We start from the raw sequence: 6,000 nt of genomic DNA, 5'->3' as shown, positions 1-6,000 counted from the left end.
ACCTCGGGGCCACACTCTCCATGCCACGTGGGAGCCAGCGGGCAGCCTCGGCATCTCTGCCCGCTGACACTGTCACTGCGGGGCGAGAAAGACAACCCACCCTCCCGACACCCGACACCCGATCAAGAGAGCCCTTGAGGAGGAGTAAAGCAGGGCTCGCTCCTCCAGGGGCATCGGGGACGACGCTGGAGCAGAGCTGCCAGGAGGGCGAGGGGAGCCGAGTGCGTCTCTCCCCAGGGCCTGCCCAGCCTGGCGGGCGCCTCCTGCCCACCCCCCACCTCAGCGGCCCCCGGCTCCCTTGCTCACTGGGTTTCAGCAACTCCTTCCTCAGAGGCACCCGGCTTGCTGCACCCGCAGGGCCTTTGCGCTTGTTTGCCAGGAGCACTTTCTGCACGTCTCCCCTGGATGTGCCCCTTCTCACCACTCTGCTCAAAGGTCGCCTCCTCAGAGAGGCTCTCCTGGACTGCCCTGTCTCAAGGGGTCCCCACAAGCATGCTCCTTCACCTCACTCTGCTTTATTTCCATCCTAGCGCTTCTCCCACCCGAAACTGTTCCTGTTGTGTGTCTATTAGGTGTCTCCTCACTGGGCCCTGAGCTCCCTGATGGCAAAGCATTTTGTCTGACTTGTTCTCTGGCGTGTCCCTCTGGCCTGGACCTAGAACAGCGCCTGGACCGTTGCTGGTGCTCAGGAATATCGGTGCAAGTAAAGCACAATGAATGAATGAATGAACGAAGACTCTTTGGAGAAAGGAGGGTGTGTGAGGTCCAAAGAGGGGCTGAGACTTCCCCAAGGACATGTAGGGGGAGTGGGGTGGCCCTAGGGGCCCCTGACCCGACCAGGTCCCACCCCGGGGGTCCATGGGGTCTTGCTTGTTTTTTTTTTTTAAGATTTATTTATTTATTTATTTATTTATTTATTTCACTCACCCCAGTTGTCCATTCTTTGTGTCTATTTGCTGCATCTACTTTTTTGTCCGCTTCTGCTGTCGTCAGCAGCACGGGAACCTGTGTTTCTTTTTGTTGCGTCATCTTGTTGTGTCAGCTCTCCGTGTGTGTGGCGCCATTCCTGGGCAGGCTGCACTTTCTTTCATCTGGGCAGCTCTCCTTACGGGGTGCACTCCTTGCATGTGGGGCTCCCCTACTCGGGGGACACCCCTGCGTGGCACGGGACTCCTTGTGCGCCTCAGCACCGCGCATGGGCCAGCTGCACACGGGTCAAGGAGGCCTGGGGTTTGAACCGCGGACCTCCCATGTGGTAGGCGGACGCCCTATCCACTGGGCCAAGTCCGCCGCCTGAGGTCTTGCTTTTTGATGAGGGGCTGGGACAGGCAGGAAGGCACGTGGCCAAGGTGGCTTTGGGGACCACCGCCCCCCACCTCCCTCCCTCGATACTCCTCTGCCCACACAGCTTCCCACCCTCGCTCCCAGACCCCAGCCCAGCATGTCCCACAGGGATGCCCCCAGTGGCAAGGCCTGGGGCGGGAGCACAACCAGGGGCCAGCAGGGAGCACGCCTCCACGTTCCAGAAGCCTGCCAGCCAGGAAGCAAGCGGGTGAGAGAGAGTCGGTGCCCACCAGGCTCTGCCGAAGGCTCCTGCTGGCATTCAAGGCCCCTGGGCAGGGGCCATTTCTTGGGGCCTCATGGGTGAAAGCATCGTTAGTGCTTCTCACCTCATGGCACTGTGAGAAAGAAATAGGGCAGCGGGAGCAAAATGCCCCATGTGGAGCCAGGCATGGGGTTGCATGGGATCTATTCACACTGATAAATACTGCATGAGACAGACTTACACTAAAAATATATATATTTGTTATTCATCTGAAATTCAAATTTTACTCAGCATCCTGGTCTTTGTTTTGATTTTTGCTCAACATGGCAACCTTAGCTAGGCATGAAATAGATGTCCAGTCATCTTTGCTGAATGACTGAATGCTTCTTTTTTTTTTAATTTTAAAAAATTTCTCTCCCCTTCCCCCTGCCTTGTCTGCTCTCTGTGCCCATTCACTGTGTGTTCTTCTGTGTCTGCTTGCATTCTTGTCAGCGGCATCTGGAATCTGTGTTTCTTTTTATTGCGTCATCTTGCTGCGTCAGCTCTCCGTGTGTGCGGCGCCACTCCTGGGCAGGTTGCACTTTTTTGCATGGGGTGCACTCCTTGGGCGTGAGGCTCCCTGGGGGGGACACCCCTGCTTGGCACTCCTTGAGCGCATCGGCACTGCGCATGGGCCAGCTCACCACATGGGTCAGGAGGCCCTGAGTTTGAACCCTGGACCTCCCATGTGGTAGGTGGACGCCCTATCAGTTGAGCCAAATCCGCTTCCCCTGAATGCTTCTTTGTATAGGTTTTATTAGCATGGGTGTCATTTTCTCATTTATGGTCCCTGCCTCCATGAACATTCTTTCTCCTATTTCAGACTCATGACAGCCCATTTTATGGATGGAAGGAAACTGAGTGAAGTGACCAGCCCAAGGTCCTCCAGCTAGCCCGGGGCCCAGGCCTGTCTGCATACCTGTCGGCCCCTGCCCTCGATGACAAAATAAAACCTGCCCCGGCTTCCCAAGTGCAACCCCACTGAATCTCAACAGCCAAGGCTGGGGCGGCTGCCTGTCCCACTTTCCCAGGAAGTGACGCTCGGAGAGGCCCAGGGACCATCCGAGCTGACCGAGGCACCTCTTGGATGCCGGTCCCCTGGGGACCCAGTGCCGTGGCTGGCAGAGGCCCAGGCTGGCCTGCTAACTGGTGAGTCCCACGGCCACATGCCTGGCCTCTGCAGCCGTGGACCGGGAGGCGGGGAGGAGCTGCTCAGGGCGGGCTTAGCTTCACGTGGGCAATTCCTCCCCTGGCAGCACGTCCGGGTGCCTGCGGCGCCCCAAGGCCCGGCCCCTCCTGGCAGCACCAGCTGCTGTGGAAGGCCAGGCCTGGCTCTGAGCTGGCGGACAGTGGGCAGGGACAGGCCCGGGCCAGACGGACTCCACCTATGCTCTGCAGCTCACTCAGCCACTCGACAAACATTTACGGAGGGTCTGTCTGCCCCAGGCCAGGCCCCGGCCCCTTCGCTGCTGGTGGCGTTGGGAGAAGAGGGCGCGACGACGAGTGTTTAAAAAGGGCCCCGCGTACTGCGAGTGCTGGTTCCCTGGAACCAAGTAGCACCCCCAGGCACCCCTGAGCACCTACTATGTGCTCAGCACCAGCTGTGGCCCTGTTTGGCCTTCTAAATGGTCAGGGAGACAGGAGCGCGCCAGGAAGACCGGTGAGAAAGAGCAAAGGAAGTGAATCAAACCAGCTAAGGCTTACGGGGCACGGAGAGCAGTGCGCGGGCTTGGCCCAGCAATGCCTCGTTTAGGCTCACAGCCACCCTAACGGGAGGACTGTTTCTACCCACCACCAAGAGTGGGAGAGAGGCCCGAGGCTCCCCGAGGGTTTGCCCTAGCTTTAATCTCTCCCATATTCAGGCAGAATGAATAATTGGGGAACACTAAGAGGGTCATCTCCCAGCCAGAGCCTTCCCTCTTCCCTCCCTCCCTTCCTCAAATATTACCAGGCACAGTGAATTAAACCTTGATACAATACTGGTCGACAGCACGAGGTCCAGAGCCAGCATTCAAATCCCAGCTTTGAATTTGCATGAAAGGGGGAAATGGAAAGGACAAGTGAGTTTGTATGGCTGTGAGTCTCCAAAAAAGAGTCGGGAGGTCATCAGAGGGGTCATGCTTATGCACGCCTCAGCAGGGTGCCAGAGACAGCCACGGTGGATGGATACCCAGGTGCTGGTTCTCCTGAGGGCTGCAGAGACCCACAGGTTCTATGGTCAAGGCAGATGGAGTTCAGGGCCATGTCAGTGGGCCCTACTTTGGAGTTTGTGTTCCTGAGTGTGATGGACTTGGAGTCAGAGGTGACCTTTCTACACATGCCTCTTCTGTTACTTTAACTGGACCTGTGGTTGGCGTTTGGGTTGGTGTATACTCAGGACACCTGAATCTCTGGACTGTCCATGTGACGGCCAGGCTCTGGGCCTCAGCAGACTTGCAGCTCCTACCCTCTGGTTTGTTGGACTTACCCTGGCCAGCTGACAGGGAGGTGAAGAAGGTCAGCCACCACACCAGGAAGCCAAGAGTGCCTATAGCTGCAAGCAGGAGAATTGCGTCCATCATCCATGTGCAATCTAAGCCCCTTCTTGATATAGAGGGGGACTGGACATAACCATCCCAGGGTCCACAGGATGGAGGAATAGAGTGTGGATTAGAGTGGACTTACTGGTGTTCTGCTGGGAAACTATTGTGATTAGTAAGGGAAGAAATTTTGTGATGTGGAGAGGGTGGCCACGGTGGCTGCTGATGGTAGGGAGATGAAAGAAGAGATATGGTGTGGCGGCATTTTCAGGATTTGGAGTTGCCTTAGGTGGTGCTGCAGGGACGGATGCTGGACGTTGTGTGTCCTGTCGTGGCCCACTGGGTGGACTGGGGGAGAGCGTGGACTACAATGTGGACCACTGTCCATGTGCTGCAGTGGTGCTCCAGAATGTATTCGCCGGGTGCAGTGGATGTGCCGCAATGATGGAAGAGGCTGTTGATGGAGGAGGGGTGGGGGGGTATATGAGGACCTCATATTTTTTTAATGTAACAGTTAAAAGAAAATAAAGAAGAAAAAAACAAAACAAAAAAGACACCACAAAACAATCCCAGCTCTGCCACCTACCAGCACTGTGACCTTGGGCAAGTAAGTAATTGACCCCTCTGAACTTATTTTCTCTTCTGAAAAATGAGCAATAATTATGGTACCCACTTCATGGAGTTATGACGACTCAACACGCTTTGATGTAAAGTGCAGCCCAGAACATGGTATATACTAAAAGCTCACTACATGTTGGATATTTTCATTTTTAACTCCATCTCCATTTCTCCGATGAGTAAACTGAGCCTTGGAGAAGTTCCAGCACATGCCCCAGACAAGCAGCTAGTTGACTGGAACTTGAACCCCAATGAGCAAAGGACTCTCATGGCACAATCCCTTCCAGCTCTCCAGCCACGCCCCCTACTTTCTTCCTTTTTCTTTTTACTAACGGGGACGGGCCCCCCAGCTTTTAAGCTTGGCCTTCGAGGCCCTACACAGCCTGAGCCACCTTCACGCATGGCATTCCACGGACACCTGCAACCGAATCTCCACGGGGGGAAGAGTCCACCAGCCCTGCCCCCGACACAGCTGACACACATCCGTTGGTGCGGGGCCCTGGAATCTGCAGTTTTAAGAGTCGTCCCGGTGGTTGCTCCACTGCAGGGCTGAGGTGCAGATCGCCCGGGCAGGGTGGGTGTATGGGTGGGCGGGGGCAAGTCCTGTTTCCTTTCAGAAGAGAAACAGAGAAGGGAGGCAGGGAGGAAGGGAGAAGGGAGGGAGGGAGGAGGGGAAGAAGGGAAGAAAAAGAAAAGAAGGAAGGAAGGGAGAAGGGGGGGGAAGGGAGGGAGAGAGGGAGGCAGGGAAAGGAAGGAAAGAAAGAAAGAAAAAGAGGAAGAACGAAAGAAGGAAAGAATTCTCATCTGGACCAAACATGCCCAAACCGAGTTTGGAGCCAGACCACAAGGCTCTCATTTTCTCCCCCCTGACTTTTCTTCCAGAGGCAGGAAACATTCTCCCTTGGGAAGCTCAGAAATAGCTGAGCTCAAAAACTGGGCTGGGTGAGAAGGATTCCAGGCTAGAGGGAGGGCCTTACACCACCGCGGAGTCTGGAGGCTGAGGGCACACACGCTGGCGCCAGTCGGCCTGGGTTCAAATCCCAGTTCAGCCCCTTCCTGGCTGTATGAGCTTAAAGAACTCTGGAACCTCTCTGGGCCTCAGTTTCCCACGCATCAAGCAAGGTACCAGGTATGGATGGAGGCAGGTATGCAAATTCAGCGCCAGGACACTCTTGCTCTCCAGCTCAGCTTTGCCGGCTCTGCTCTCGGTCAGGGCACCCCTTCACTTCCATCCAACCAACTTAGCAACCCAGCAGGAAAGTCCTACTTCTCCATAGT

At 55.8% G+C, this 6,000-nt stretch overlaps 1 long non-coding RNA gene across 1 annotated transcript; it reads left to right on the top strand.

The window, feature by feature from the left end:
* Positions 1 to 572: 572 nt before the first annotated feature.
* Positions 573 to 5,503, top strand: LOC131275796 (uncharacterized). The gene is made up of 2 exons (XR_009183253.2): positions 573 to 754; positions 2,409 to 5,503. It is a non-coding gene; the product is annotated as an uncharacterized lncRNA (long non-coding RNA).
* The last annotated feature ends 497 nt before the right edge of the window (positions 5,504 to 6,000 follow it).

The sequence above is a fragment of the Dasypus novemcinctus genome, chromosome 24 (assembly GCF_030445035.2).
Source record: "Dasypus novemcinctus isolate mDasNov1 chromosome 24, mDasNov1.1.hap2, whole genome shotgun sequence".
NCBI classification, from domain to species: domain Eukaryota; kingdom Metazoa; phylum Chordata; class Mammalia; order Cingulata; family Dasypodidae; genus Dasypus; species Dasypus novemcinctus.
Note: the sequence above shows the minus strand (reverse complement) of the source record. Positions and strands in the feature narration are given on the sequence as shown.